Source organism: Brachyhypopomus gauderio, chromosome 21 (assembly GCF_052324685.1).
Source record: "Brachyhypopomus gauderio isolate BG-103 chromosome 21, BGAUD_0.2, whole genome shotgun sequence".
In the NCBI taxonomy this organism is placed as follows: Eukaryota; Metazoa; Chordata; class Actinopteri; order Gymnotiformes; family Hypopomidae; genus Brachyhypopomus; species Brachyhypopomus gauderio.
Window position 1 is genome coordinate 7,910,991 of NC_135231.1, and position 16,346 is coordinate 7,927,336.

At 43.9% G+C, this 16,346-nt stretch overlaps 1 protein-coding gene across 1 annotated transcript in view; it reads left to right on the forward strand.

Moving 5' to 3' along the window:
* Positions 1-2,866: 2,866 nt before the first annotated feature.
* Positions 2,867-16,346, forward strand: part of vdra (vitamin D receptor a) — a 46,864-nt gene continuing 33,384 nt past the window's right edge. Inside the window, 2 exon segments of the mRNA XM_076983752.1 lie at positions 2,867-2,996; positions 3,477-3,588. The gene's annotated coding sequence lies outside the window, so the exon portion shown is untranslated.

Here is a 16,346-nt window from a genome sequence, read left to right on the forward strand (position 1 = left end):
ATGGGACAGGCACGCTGCCAATTCAGGGAGTCACTTCTAGTGCACGGTGACTCGGAACTGCACCCCACCAAAACTGCATGGAGCATTTGAGATCTTAAGAGCAAGATTTTCTACAGCTGTGTGGATGATTTCTGAGTGTGTCTTGACTCAGTATGACCAAGGTCATATGTATAGACCCTGCTTCATGATGCACAGCAGCTGACAACAGTCTCTCATACATCATTCATTACAAATTGATGGCTTATAGACTTATTATCTGCTTGTTTGCACCATATATATTGTATTTATTGCTTGTATATTGTATATATTACTTGCGTGTTACCTTCTAGTTCTAAACTGTACATACCAAAAAGCCTGTTAAACAATATAGCATGTGGTGGCACTAAAAGTACTGTCCAGATTACTTAGAGGCACCTGGCTGTAATACCCCTCCAAACAGTCAGTCAGGGGTGAAGGGGTAAAGGTCATCAGGTGGGAGTGGTCCTGAGTCCTCCAGAAGACTAAATGTTTTCAGACCTCTCTTCCTATAGGACGTAAAAACACACTTTATTTCTGCTCTGGTTCCCTCCTGCTCGACGCAGGGATGGTACCTGTGCTGACTCTACCCTCCGACACCACTCAGACGCCCAACGCGTCTGCCGTCAAAGATAGCTCTGGACATTTACACAAGCCATTCCTTGCTCCATGCCCGTGTGAGTGGTGTGGCATCTTTTCAATTTCCTTATTTATTAATTTATTTATTTTTACAGCAACAGCCCTGTGGCTCCGGCATATTGCTTGTTTTTCCAGCTGGAAGCCGAGTGGGAGGATCCCGAGGTGACGGGGGAGGAGTCTGGCCAGCAGGGACGCTCCGGCAGGGACGCTCCGGCAGGGACGCTCCGGCAGGGATGCTCCAGCAGGAACGCTCCGGCAGGGACGCTCCGGCAGGGACGCTCCGGCAGGGACGCTCCGGCTGGGACGCTCTGGCAGCTCCCACCGCTGACGTGTCCAACGCGGCTGGCCCGCACTCTCTGATTGGTCGCTTTGCACACCACAACACCAGCAGCGGCATTCCGATCACACCTGGCATGAAGAGCTGACACCGGATTGGTTGGTTGGTGTGCGGGTGGGCGTGAGCATGGGATTCGGAAGCTCTGTGTATTGGTTTTAGTAATGAAGATATGGTGTGTGTGTGTGAGTGTGTATTGTACAAAAGAACAAGTCTCTCTCTAGTTGAGAAGATTTACTGCTCTGACCTAGGAAGTACTTAATGTTTCCCTGACACCTCCGCCCTCCCCCTCCCCCCAGTAACAAAGAAAAGATATTGGCCCAGATTTCAGCACGTGCACATACACACACACACACAAAAGACTGGCAGGAACAAGAATGCACAGACACACACACACATACAAATTCACACATCATGGTAGGGATCAGAAACCCTTACACATGCTACTTCCCCCTTGCAGGCATGCACACAGTATAAATACGTGTAGCCTCCCTGACCATCGCCACCATGGACACACATACACGTGCTCACTTTGCTGTGCTCTTTTCTCTTCCTCCCTCTCCCTCACACACACACCCACAAGTGCTCCCTTTTTGTGTATTTTATCTCTTCCTCGCTCTCCCTCACACACACTGACATGTGGTGTACATACATAAACACAACTCACATAAATGTGCAGATGGAACCGGGGGTTGAGGCAGATTAGCAGTCGCCATGCACACACACACACACACACACACGCACACACACACCCAACAACAACACATCACAGAAGACGGAAATATATGAACCTCCCACACATGGAGAATATCCGCATATTCAGGAACCTAGCAGACAGAACTATGCACACACACACACACACACACACCGTATACTTTTTGTGAATAGCATACATTTTTTAGCTATGTGAGTATTGAGAATCTCCTCAGAGGCACCAGGAACACAGCCTGGACACAGGATGCTAATCCACCGGGGGTCTCATTGTTCATCCAGATACAGTGTTGTGTGAAGAGACGCGAGAATGTTAACCACAATGACTTCACTGCAACTTTGTGAAGAACATTGGGTGTGTAGCTACATAAAAAAACAAATAAACTTCAAGTTGAAAGTTTTTAACTGGCCCCTTCTACTGCAAACCTGTGTCTATTCCTGACCGAAAGGTTGAAACCCTTACTGAAAGCATGCGCACTCATCTGCACACATACGTCTGGCCCACATAAGTCACAAATTCCAGACTGTTTTTTCAAAGAGATTTAAATGGAGACCCAAATTTAACATGGTGGGACAGTAGCCTATTACAATTGTTGACTGACACCTTAATTGGTTCCATCCTTCTAGTGGTAAACTTTCAGATTCAAGAGCTCTGCATGCTATACATATGCACTGGAATCCCTTGCACAAAATAGAAGGACAAATAAACTATAAATATAAAAACATTATTATTATTATTATTATTATTATTATTATTATTATTATTATTATTATATTATTATTATTATTATTATTATTATTATTAACATTATTGTTTTGTCCATATCAGCGCATTTGTATGTTTAAGTGCTGTTATACAGTAACAGTGTTCCTTTTGGCTGTTTTAACTCTTAAATATAAAAATATCAACTTCATAAGGACGGGATTGTTTACCTCTTCGCTGGTTAGCGCTGACGTCAGGACACACCCCTATATGGAAGGGGGCGTTGGCCGCGCTGTAGTCACAGGTCTTCCATTCGACCAAGCGGAGTCGAGCTGTCACGCTTTTGTCCAATCAGCGCCGCGCGTATTCCCACAGGTTAGTGGGGATTGGTCGACGGTGTTAATATGTCTATAGATATGCAGCTCCGCTAAGCTATAGGGCGGGACAAAACAGAGTCGATGTCCACCTATTTGGTGGTCGACTAGTACAAGAAAAAAAAGCAACAAAAAAAAACATATACCCATTTCGTGTGGACTAACGTGGGTTTTGAAGCGAGGCCTGTTTTGCATGGTACACGACGCGACCTCGAACTGCGTAGGTAAAGTATAATTTCGCCCCCCGTCGGCTTTTATTTTATAAAGCGGAGAAAAGTGGTGCGCGTGTCCAGCGTGGAGCGTCGCGCGCTGCTCCGGGCTGCTAAGTCTGCTAATATTGACATGACACACAAACGGCGTGACAGGCGGACGCGCTGCAGCCCGCTGGCGGCTCCCCCCGGTCACGGGAGCGCTGTTGAGTTTTACCCCGTCTCCGTTCGTCGCACGCACGAAGCGAAAGTGCCAGTCGCGAAGGGACGTGATGTCTCGGCTAGCTAGGCTGTTCGTGTTTGGGGAGGTTGTGACGACCACATCCGACGTCTGCTAGTCAAGCTAAGCGCTCGGTCGGCCCGCCGGACTCGCCCGGACGGTCCTGGTCGGTCCTGGTCGGTCCTGGACGTGCGGCTGACCCGGGACGACACCTCTCGGTTTTTCCGTTGAGGCCAGCTGGCTAATGGGGGTTTCTGTGTTTCCAAAACAGATTTGGAAAACTTTCCAGAGTTCGCCATTGGATATATTTGGCAACCTGGCGCGGCAAATTCAACAACAGCGACTCCAGTAAGCGAGACAGTTACACGGTGATGCTGCATCAGGTAGGGAGCGCAGTGCTGCGGCTCTGGGTCTGTCGCTGTGTCTAACTGTGACTCTCTGTGTCTTTCTGGGTCTCTCTGTGTCTTCCCGTGACTCTCTGTGTCTTTCTGGGTCTCACTGTGACTTTCTGTGTCTCCTTGTGTGTCTCTCTGTGTCTTTCTCTGTGTATTTCTGTTCTGTCTCTGTATCTCTCTCTGTGTCTCTCTGTGTCTTTCTCTGTGTATTTCTGTTCTGTCTCTGTATCTTTCTGTGTCTTTCTGTATCTTTCTGTCTTTCTCTGTATCTCTCTCTGTATCTTTCTATGTTTCTCTGTCTCTCTGTCTCTCTGTGTGTCTTGGCCTCATCTATGTCGTCCGTGACACTCCAGTAACACTGAAAGTTTTTCGTTCACATCAGCACACAGCTGAAGACATTATAAATTATGCGTGTCCAGTACTGCTGAATTGGTAGACGTGAGAATCAAACTTAGTTTGGTCCTGTTTGAAGTTGGACATAAATATTGTTATTTAGTGGTATAAAGTTGTCATAATTGTTGCTCTAGGGTGAATTGTTTAAAAACATTGTTCGTACGTTATGTTTCTGAGTCACGACATTTAAGTTGTTATGTAATAAAATACTTGGTTTTCAGATAAATCTTTCAATTTGGTGGAGGTCTATGTAACGTGCTTTTGGGATGTTAACACTACCATCGCTGACATATAATTATGCTGTAAACATTAATAATACACTTTGCTTTTTCCTTATTTTCCTTTACTTTAAACTGTTATTAAATAATTTCCCGGTAGGCATATTTTTTCCTTCTATAGTGCTTTGGCTGAGTGTATATTTTGACTTTCCCTGTGTACTGATAGCTCTCTGGCAGGTGGACGTAATTCACTTTGTGGTAATTTTGTGTGTGTTTATAGTGGAGCAGCATACTTTCTCAAAGGGGGGCGGGGGGGGGGGGGGGGGGGGGGGGGGTTATCGTTTTTGCTTCTTTAAATACTACTGAAACCTATACTACAGAAATATGAGCACTGTGCTCGTGTGTAGAACTGTGTGGAAGACGCCAAGGAAACTTTGTCCCAATTGGCACACTGAATATTTGTTTGTTTAGCAGTCCACTGTAACCTATGCTCCCTGTGATGTAACTACTTTATAAGCAGTTGTTTACTCCCCTGCCAAACACAGGCAGGTGTTCATGTAGTAGGTTTCAACTGCTTCATCTTATATTGTGAAAACACGCTGTTGTGCAAAGGAAACGCACACCTACATTAATGTTGTTGTCTCTTCTGTGTGGTAAAGAATGGTTCTGTTTCGTGTGTGTAACCTGCCAGTGATGGCGTGGCCAAGCTTGTGTTGGTGCTCTCTTTTGAGCCAACAGAGCCATTAAAATAGTTTTTGATTTGTGCAGAAGTAAACAACACTCAGCACAGTGCTGGCCCATGTGACTCTGTGTCCTGCCATGCCAGGCCTGGCACTGGTGGAGAACCAGCGCCTGTGACTGCACCATCCGTGCTGGAGAAATCTAAACAGCCAGTCAAATCTGCACCCCATATATATATGTGTGTGTGTGTGTGTGTGTGTGTGTGTGTGTGTGTGTGTGTGTGTGTGTGTGTGTGTGTGTGTGTGTGTGTGTGTGTTTTTTCCTGGAAGTGTATACAGAAATCCATCATATCTAGTAGCACCTTCTTGTTGTGATTTGATCTGCAGATAATCAATAAATGACGACCACATGCTAGATGGTGTGTAAATGCACTAGCCTGTGGAAATTTGATTTGGGTCTACTTCTGAAACTGTAGAACCAAATCAAAAATTTAAAAAGAGAAAAAAGACTTGAATTGAATTTTTGAATTTATACTGAAGTTATTTACAATAATTATATATATCTTATGTGATATATACGATATGTTTGCATACATGGGTAAAGACATCTAGTCTCTTAAATAAATGTCGGTTTATTGTTTTCTGTAAAATTAAGGGTCAATTACTTTAATCATTAAACTGCATTTTCAGTTGAAGAACAGTATATTTGTTAATGTCCAAGTATGTAGGCTGCAGGACAAGTTCCTTATTTAATTTACAGAACACATTTATCTGTACAAATTATTTATACTGTAAAAACAAAAAAGTACAATATAGAAAATGTACTGGTAATCTTTTACCAGTTAAACAAATAAACCTTTGTATATAAAAACAGACCTCTATTATATTATAATACCAGAAACATGTTGCAACATGACTTTAAAAATCGGGCTCATTAACAGATTATCACGAAATGTGTTAAAGTTCAAACATTTGTAAAGGTGCACAGGCCAAGAATGGCATTAATGGGTAATTACAACAACATGCAGTGCATTTACAGTGCTTATGTTGAAGTCATTAGGTCCGATTTGGCAAAAGAACATTGCTGGCCAGTGATTTTAAAATAAAAGTCAGAAACATATTCATTAAGACACATACAAACTGTAGCTTACATCCTACATCTTCTGAAAATATGGCTGGGTACAAGATGTGTGAAATTTACAAACTGCCACCTTGGGTGTTTACTCAGTTGTTCTTCAAAACCTCAAAACATCACACCCCAACCTTTAAGCATGTCACAGAAGTCCAATGTGTTGCATCAAACATCCGAGAAGGGTTCAACATACTTTTAAAAAGCCACATCAATGAAATTTTTTTAAACTAACTTAGCAATGAAATTATTCTAAAGTAACTTCATCTCGGGGTGCTGAAATGATGTAGGTACGCACTTACATTTTTACATTTAGCTGCATATGGTTTCAACCTACGTTACATTGATCATAAAACCTTCACAACATGTGCAATGTTTGCCATGGATTCTGGAAGTCAAAGAGCCCTGATAGGACATTCAGGAACATCAAATGAGTTAAGGATGGAACCCTTGGAGATCCCTGCAGTCAAACACAAGACAGCAAAGAAATTATACTGAGTGTTCAGTACTCATTAAGAGTACTGGGTGTCCAGTGATGCTGATTGTTCAGTACTCATTAAGAGTACTGGGTGTCCAGTGATGCTGATTGTTCAGTACTCATTAAGAGTACTGGGTGTCCAGTGATGCTGATTGTTCAGTACTCATTAAGAGTACTGGGTGTCCAGTGATGCTGATTGTTCAGTACTCTTTAAGAGAATTCAGTTTGTTCAGAATCATTTTTTATTTCCTTTGTCAACTGCCCATCTGCCATTCACTTCTTGGCACCCAGCCCTAAAATGTTCTTTTGGTTTTACATGGAAATATATACATTACAAATATTTATTTGTTTCTTTATTTTTTCACCATGTCCTAAATATGTTTCAAGAAATTACGCCTCCTGTCCTCAGTGTCTCCACCAAGACACGATGCTTATTCTGTAGTTACCTATGAAAATGCTTCAAGAACTAGTGAGAAGTTGTTTTTGTTCATTCTCAATGAAGCCAACAAAATCGCTTTACTATTATGTTATTGAAATGATTGAAACAAATGTATAGTTTTGTGTCTTGGCATTCAGATAAAAATGTATCTTGTCTTGTTTTACAACCTACAGGGAACATAGTCCATCAAGTTGGCTAATGCTAGCTATTTTGATAGCATTCTTCAACTTGCATTATTCGTCTGTTAGTGTTTACTCATATATGGGATGTCTTCTGAATATGTGGGAAATGATTCTAGAAAATTTGCCACATGGATGTCAGTGGAATAATTAACAGGACAAAAAAACCCAGAAGTTTGTGGTAAAGTGAAGGTGCATTTACCTGTAAATTTTCTGTCAAGCTTAGAGAATTGATTTCTAAAAATAATATGTAAAATAATATTAAATTTTATACTATTAAATAGTTTTTTTTAATGTGCTTTAATTATTATTTATTTTATTTGTAAATTAAAATTTTATTTGTTTGTGGTAATACACATTTCCCTACAGTGGTAAATAGGTTTCAAAAAGCCCCAAACATATACTTAAATTATACTTATACATATACTTAAATTAGTCACCTGGGCACCATTTGTGTTGTACATAGAACCGTAGTGTATGTTGTAGTTATTAAATTAACACTGCGGTTTTGTCATGTAATATGACCACAGATAAAGTGTTCTGGTATGAGTCTTTAAGTAGCCTACATGTTAGTTTGGCTCTTTTAATACTTCTACGTCTAGCAAATGAACCATCAATGAGTGCATTTTGCTTTCTCCAGACATAACACGACCTGCTGGTGTGTTTACTAGCTGCCGTGTAGACGCAGACATTTGATTGCGTTTGGCCTGGGAGCGATTTCATTCGGCATGAGAAAGATCTTCGTGTGTGCTCTTTCTGCTGTGTGAGTGGCCCACGTGGACCCCCCCCAACCCCACCCCCTCGTATTCCCCAGGGACGCAACGCATGAGCTGATGTGGCAAGCTTAAAAGAGGAAAAGAGACATGTAGCCCAAGTGTTTTCTTCTTTCTCTTAACTAATAACCGAGCGAGTACGTCAAGCTGAGCTCCTGGTGAGCCTCCGCTGGCCTGGCGGGGGTTCCGCTGCTGCCTGGGGTGCCGTTTTTGTGTTCTTTGGTTTTGTAATTCCTTTAAAACAGTTTTATGACCATAGACCTCCAGACGTGCTGAGTAATAGGTGACTTTATGAAAAGAGCCTGATGGCTTCCACATGGCGGCGATCCTTTTGCGGGTTGTGGCACGCAGAGGTTTTGTGGCGGTGGGGAAGGGAGCCAGCTTTCAGGATGAGTTTAGAGCTCAGGACCCTAATCGGTGATGGTTGCCAGGGGCAACAGAATATGCACCATCTGAAGAAGCATAATTGACATAATTGCGTACTATTTTCCTCGGAGTTTAAATTCTCTCATCGATGGATGTTTTCTGACTTGATTTGAAGACATTCTCACCAACCACGAAAATGAAGTATTTCAGTTGATTTAATAAACTTTGTGCCCTGTTTTCAAAAGGTTTAATGTTAGAGAAATTAGCCCTTGCACACCGCAAACGTGTCTAGCCATTACCAGCAGAAGCTAAACAATACTACTAGTGATTATTACAAAATGTCATATTAAATTATCAGTATGACGGAACTCTAGTGACTTGTTTTTACACAGTTCTCTGGTTTTAATAAATAATAAAAATTTTCTTTTGTAAATGACATTTGACAAAGAAGATGCATGGAGCTTATTAGTTTATAAAAAATTTTATTAGAAAATAAAGTTTATTTGTGAATTATGCTTAATGGTGTTCTGAGTAGTTGTAGTAGTTAATTGAATTTATGTCTGAGTGGTTTTTATTTAATCAAGTTAACTTGCTCAGACATTGTTTACATTAACAACAGGTATGTACCTCTATCTACAGTTTGCTTGCACAAAATTTACCAATGTAAATGTCATTGGTTTTATTTTAATATTTATTTTCTTCCTTTATTTTTCTTCCTTCATTTGTATCAGCAGTTTCATGGGTGGATATGCACCTGTATTACCTGTATGAAGGCTGCTTCTACCTGTTATGAAGGCAGCCTGTTATGAACATTTTTTTATATATAAAGCTTGCAAAAATATCCCGTTTTCCTTGTTAGTGAAAGCCATTTGAACAAGCTGATGTTGACTGATTTAACAACACATGTATGACGCGCTCGACTTAATTGTTGGGAGGAAGGCGACCGCAACATTTTTTTCCCGTGAATCAAACGCTGGGGAGGGAGGCCCGCTCTCCAGCCCCGTGAACGGCCACCGACCCGCTCAGCGCCCAGCACTGCTGCGGGTCGGCCCATCTTGGGTTTTGCAGCACTGTGCCGTGTGTGTGGGCTTGGGCCAGAACGTGACCAGGTGACATCATTTCACGGACAGTTGCACTGTCCTTCATTTGCATTTACTGTTTTGTTTTGTTTGTGTGTGTGTGTGATATTTGCATTTTCTGCTTGTTGTGTGTTTGTGTTTGTGTTTGTGTGTGTGTGTGTGTGTGTGTGTGTGTGTGTGTGTCTGCATGTGTTTTTCTTATTTATTTGACAGGATTCAGTACTGCTCAGCATTTTAAAACACAAACCCTGCTTTTAATCTATATCTTTTTTAATCTATTTTTTTTTTTGCTATAACAAAACTACTCCAAAAGTAATGCAGCCTTGCTTATGTATTTATATGCTTTAGTTCTATTTACTCATTTCTGTAATTTTAGAAGTTCTTTTGTTAGCATTTTTAATTATGAAATAGAATTTGGAAACGGTGACATTCAGTAATGATTATAGTGAGGGTTGAATGTATAAAACGTACCTGGATTACATCTGACCTCAGAGCATCTGAATTTGTGAATGAATTTATCTGTAAAACTGCCCAAAAGAACCAGCCTAATGATTTACAACATTTTCCCCTCATAAAGCCTCTTCATATGCTACATTTCATGAAATGCCAGCTAGCATCCTCGAAGCATTCATTTATTATTTGTATTAATACTCTTATTAATGAGCAGACACATAAAAAAAATTAGGGTTTCTTTAAGGCTTTTTTAAAAAGAGAGGCTTTCATTGTATTTGTTCATTTTACTTTGATGGATAAATTTAATTGCAAAAATAATACATTTAATTAATACATTATAAAAGGAAATAAAATCAAGCAGTCTGACTTGAGCAAAAGCTGTTTTTGTAAATAAAGGTAACAGTTAAAACCGAGTTATGTTAAAACTGTTTATGATGAGTAGAACATGCACAATTTCAGACTTTTTTTTTCCCAAGTAGTCCTACATTTTTTGGTCAATGCAAAGGAACAGTGCAGCCTGTAAAGGTGGGTGGAATGTGTAGTATCAGGTGAGCACATATCCGGCAGTGAAGTTAGTCATGTTTCTGCAGTATGAACCTCACTAAAAATGTGATCCCGGTTATGGATCTGCTGACAGGCTGGGCTCTCTAGTGCCCTGTAAGACTTGTTTAGCTGCGCTGTGTAGTTTAGTGGAGTAGGAGATTTTGGCCTGAAAACTGCATCCACATGGGAGGGATTTGCTTCCTGCAGCGTGTGTCCTCATTTCTGCAGGTGTTCTGATGTGCTTCCCATGTTAAAGCCCATCCTCAGGACGAGAGAAAGTGAATGCCTCTCTCTCTTTACCCTCTCTCTCTCTCTCTCTCTCTCTCTCTCTCTCTTTCTCTCTCTCTTCTCTCTCTCTCTGCTTTAATTTCTTTTCCTCTGACTCTTTCTTTCTTGGGCCCTGTGTTCTCTGGGGCCCAGTGCCAGGGTTGCAGGAGAGTGAGTGGCCTGGGTTGGAAGTGTAAGCTGAGCCAGCCGTCTCTGATTGGCTGACTCTGATCAGCCGTCTCTGATTGGCTAGTAGGCGACAAGCCTCCAAACACACCCCTCCCTTTTCAGTCTGTGCTGCGGGTGTTTGCAGCCTTATGCCACAGCGCCACCACCCACACACACACGCACACACACACACACACGCACACACATTACCAGCACCATCCCTTTTTTTTTTGCTGAGGAGCTGCTGACTCTGATGAAATCAACTGTAGATTTAGAGCAAGGAGGGGTTGTTCCTACTGGGAGACAGGATTGAGCATGTTGGGCCTTCTCTCCTCTCTCCTCTCTTCTCCTTCTCCTCCTCTCTCTCTCTCTCCTCGTCTTTTTTTTGCTCTCATTCCCCTTTTGTTGCCATCTCTGCTCATTTCTCTCCTTGCCCTTCCCTTCCTATCCTTCCTTCCTTCCTTCCTTCCTCCCTTCTTCTCCTTTTCCTTTCTTTCTTTCTTTCTTTCTTTCTTTCTTTCCATCTCCTCCATCACGTTCCTTTCCTCATCCAGACCAGTACAGGCTTCGCTCCCTCTTCTTTCTTCCTCTTCTCCAATCCCTTTTTTTCCATCCTTTTCTCTTTCTCTCGCTCAGTCCTCCACCTCTCCACGACCCCTCCCGCCTCGGTGCGCATTCCTACAGTCCTCTGTCATTCTGTCTATTTCTCGAGACTTCACGTCTCTCCTGTTATTAAAATGACGCACAATTCCCTATCGCTCATTAACCTGCGGTCTCCTCTCTCCTCCTCCGTCTCCGTCGGTCCGCGCTTCTCTTTCCCTGCTGTATCCTGCGGTGTTCTCATCTCGCCGGTGTTCTTGGCGGTGTGCCACAAACCAGACGTCTGGGCAGGGCCCCGCCGTCTCTCAGCTCTGCCCAGAGCCACTGCTGGGTACCGAGGCAGCCAAACATTGCAGATGGTACCGATCCGCCTCTTCCCTTAGCGCCCCGCCCACTGAAGGTCTGCGTCAGTGCAGTGAGAGGACCACGCTCTGCACGAGGGAAGAGTGGGAGAGTCTGTATTGAGCACCACACGTGTTTGAATTTGAGCCATTGGGCTGTCCACGATTTTTTTTTGAAGAAACAATTTACTGTTTCTACAAAAAAAAAAAAAACAACAGCACTGCAGATTCCAGCTCAGAGGAGCAGGCACAAGTTTCAGGGCAGCGTTGCTCAACCCAGTTTTCAGGGCCCACCTGACCTTCTCACAGCTTAGCTCTGGCCAAATGGGGTTGGGGTTTGGGCTGGCGTTGGCATTAGAGCTACGACCTCTTCCACACCAGGATTAGGGCATTTCTGCTGTGCTTCTCCGTTCCAGCACAAAGTTCACTGAAGCCCTTTGGGGCAACAAAGGTTACCTGGAGCGGACGTCAGGCTGTTGGACTGTGGCTGGTTGGCTGCTTCACCGGGGGGATTTGGAGGACCACTTTAACGCCCCTCCTCTGCCGTTGGGTCGTGGCCCAGGCCGACCCGCATGGCTTTATCGGTTTAACCTCGCTCGCGTTGTTGCGGGGTTAGCGAGAAGGGGAGAGAGGGTCGACCTTTACACAGTTGCTGAAAAACGTCTCTCTCACTGTAGGCTTCCAAGCCTCTGACACCAACCACACATGCCAGTTCTCAGTGCCAGCCATGCTGAGAAGGGAATACCAGGCTTCCTCCTGCCCTCAAGCCTGTTAAAGACAGATGTCTGTCAAGTTCCTCTTTATATTCCTGCCAATTTGTTTTATTACTGTGTTCCCACTCGTTCGGCTGGAGGCTCACCCCCCCCCCCCCCCCAAAAAATGAACAACACCCACCCAAAAACAATAAAAAAACAAAGCTAAACAATAAAACCTTACCCTCAATCCACGAAATAATTTTCTGTCTTTCAGTTAATTGCTGACTGTTGCGACAGGAACAGAGATGATACTCTTGCACTCAATATGACAAATATTCGCAAAAAAAACCCCGAACATCCTTTTCCGCCCCTAAGCCGGTGCAGTTTCCAAACGGTCGTATTGAAGGTTAATATTTGCACTGGCATGGATTGGCCTTGGCTTTGCCGTTTCAGTGGTTACTGGCTTGATCGAGTGGGAGTGACTCAGGTGCCAAGTCTAGCCTCTTTATATAAATGCTAAACGCACTTCTCTACTACGTTATCTAGCGCGTTGTGCCTCCTGCCCTATAGTTCACCATACACATGCTGCCGTGGTTCACGCAGAGTCACGCAGGAGCTGTAGGCATTGTTGCCGAGCGCAGATAGTGCACCGTTAGGTGAGCGCAGCGCGTGTTTTGGTGAATGGCACGTCCTTTCAGGGGAGGACATCGGATCCCGGCCTTTTTAAGCGCGTAATTTTGCCTGTGGTATCGCATGCCATGTTTGGTGTAATTAAATGCTGTCATTGTAGCGGAGAAGGTTGTTTTCGGACAACACCGCCAGCAGGTGCGCTGGATGCCTCAGAAGTGGGGGGGTCAAATGCCATCTCACTTCATCTCTCCATTCTCTCTCTCCCTCTCCCTCCCTCTCTCCCTCCCTCCCTTTTCTGGTTCTCATTGTCTCTGCGGGCAGCATGGGCTCTGAGCTGTGTGTCTGGTTGTCCCCCCCCCCCCCCCCCCCCCCCCCCCCGTCTTCCGAGATGGCACGCGTGATGGCCTCCACAGAGGTACAAGAGTGAGAGAGAGAGTGTGTGTGACTTAGAAAGATGTGTTTTTGTGTGAGTGTGTGTGTTTGTGTAGGGTTGAAAGCAATGGTGTGTACGTGTGTGTGTGTAGGGAGGAGAGAGAGAAGGAGATAGGGAAAGAGAGCGAGAGGAGGACAGATGGAAAGAGAGAGAGAGACTGACGGAGAGAGAGAGGCGGAGAAGAAATCTAGTGAGGTAATGGCATTCGGAACTAACAGCTGGGCAGCCAAACCACAACACAAACACTTTCTCTCCTCCACACATACACACATAAGCAAACACTGTCACCTCCCACATAATCAGACAGCTGCTCCTCCACGTTGGCCAGGCCAGGCTACGGCCCGCAAAGACACACACATCCACTCCAACCACCCACCCCCCGTTGGCAAAAACCATCGTGGGGCTGGTCGCCTGCTGCGTCCGCCCTCACGCAGTCTTTCGTGAAGGCGGCCGGTTTGTAGGCGATCCGTCACGATGCCCCCGGCCCCCTTAACCCACCCCGACCCCCGAGCCGGACTGGCGGTGCGTCCCACGTCCCGCTCCCCCCCGAAACGCCAGCGCCCATCACCTGTGCGAGCACGTCCGTTTCGCCCCGGCGTGGCAGCGAGCGTGCCCTTCTGCACGAAACCGCCGTGTAGAATTTCAAGTTAACTTTTCTTTTTTTAGTCCGGCGGAGCGGAGAACGTGCGGCGCCCGGTGCCAGCACTGACATCGGAACCTGGAGCGTTGCGGAAATACGGCGTTGGATAGCAATCATTAGTCCATGTTCTGCAGCAGAGAAGCGCTCACGTGGAACAGGTTACAGCAGTGGCATGACCTCCTGAGCCACAGTCCAGGAACACACAAACACCCCCCCCCCCCCCCCCCCCCCCCAACATCAACACAACATCCTGCGGTCGGAAGTGGATCAGAATCAAACATTTGACTCCGGTGAATCTTGAATCTGATGTAATAAAAAATATGTTTTTTTTTTTTTTATAGCAAGCTTCCTCATTGCGGACTCATTGCGGATGCCATTCAATGCCAAATTACTCACTGGCATTTCCTCATAACAAAGAATGAGTGCAGGTTTGGAACAGTGGTGAATCCCTTTGCCTTCTGAAGTGTAGTAGGTGCACTATCGGGCCCCTGCGTGTAACTCTAGCCGTCCTTATCACAGCAGTGCCCTAATGACAACGTCACTCCGTTTTAATGGATTTTTAGTTGGTCTCCATATAATGTGGAGGATCTTTCACGTTCCTCTCTGTTGAGGAATAGTGAAGTAAACGCTGTTTATATAGTGGTTTTAAGGTGTTTTCTTTGGCTGATTGAATAAATCCTGTTGATTTAGCACTACCTTGAACGCTTAAACGTTTTACTACCTATACTGTTACAAGGCTTTTGGGGCTGCTGCCTTGTGAAATCCTCTTTGTGTGGTCAAGAGGTAACTAGTTGAACTCGTTCTCTCTCTCTCTCTCACTTTCTCTCTCTGTATTTCTTCTTTCTATTTCTCTCATTCTCTGGTTTATAGGGATACTCTATCCTGTGCGGCCTCGTGTAGACAGAGGAGACTGCCTCTTCTATACTACTGTCATTGCATTGTAATTACCCTCGTTAATGCAAGCTGCCAGGAGACCGTTAGATTAAAAGTTGTGTAAAGGTGCATCAGTAATGTTTCTGCTTCAAATGAGTCTCAGTTTTCACACACCTTCAAACATAGTTTTCTGTGTGTGTGTACTTTTGTGCCTACATGCTGTCTTTCACTTTTAGGCAGAAACTTGCAATTTAAGTAACAGGTGGTTTTTGTAAGTAACAAATATCTGTTTTTGATACGTAAACCTTCTCCGCTTTCCCTGAGCAGGTCTGCTTGCTTCTACAGGTCTGTACAACAAAAAGTCAACGCAGAACTCTAATGTCAAGACTAAATGTCAGTGTGCCGAAGCTGGCATTAATGTTTCTAGAATGACGGGGGGAGAGGGCGGAGCAGGGGGAGGAGCTGTGGACAGGCTGGGGGTGGAGCCAGCCTTCCAAATGAATAGCTGGAGATAAGGATAGAACCAGCGGCAAGCACAAACTGAACCTCTCGCATTGGATGGTCTTCAAGCAATATCTAATTTGTGTCTTGCTAATAGTGGTTGACAAATGGTGAGAGATGCCATAGTAGCTCAGCTCCGATGATAACGGTGTTTAATGTCTATGTGAGCATTTGTTCGTATTATTATTCCCTGACCACAGCCACTGGGGAACATTCACACAGATGTGGTCCTTCGGGTTGTTTTATTTATTTACCGGCATTTTTTCATATTTACCAGCATTTTTTCACAAGATTCACGCTGGCATGTTTCTTTGCTGAAACATGTTGAAGAATAACTTTCTTTTCATTTTTAAATGCCATTGCACAACAATTTTGTTGTAAACATATTTAGGCATGCTTTTAATTTTTTTGAAAGGTCTTGTTTGTTCGGTAAGACCTGCCTCTCAAGCTACATGTTGTGATTTGCTGAGTCATGTTGTTCACATGACTAGCCTGAGAATGTGCAGTTATTTGTACAAAAAACTAAGCAAGAGATTAAAATGTTTTGCTCTCTTCACGAGGCGGTCACAGCTGTACATCTGTAGCGTGTAGCAGAGTGTGTATATCTAGGATCCCCTGAGACATGGGCAGCCTCCTGTGTCTGAATATGTACCTGTTGTTTTGTATAACTGGTAGCAAATTGTTCTACAGGACTTATTCATCTTGTTTGTCAAGATTGTGATGTTTTTTTTTTCTCTCTTATTTTTCCAATGAAAAAATGTTGCATCTCTGTAAATGGAGTACTGCATCTTAAACAGACCTTAAATTGGTAGCCATTTTACAGTAAAACAACCCCCAAAACAAAGCGAAACAAAATATTTTACAGAAT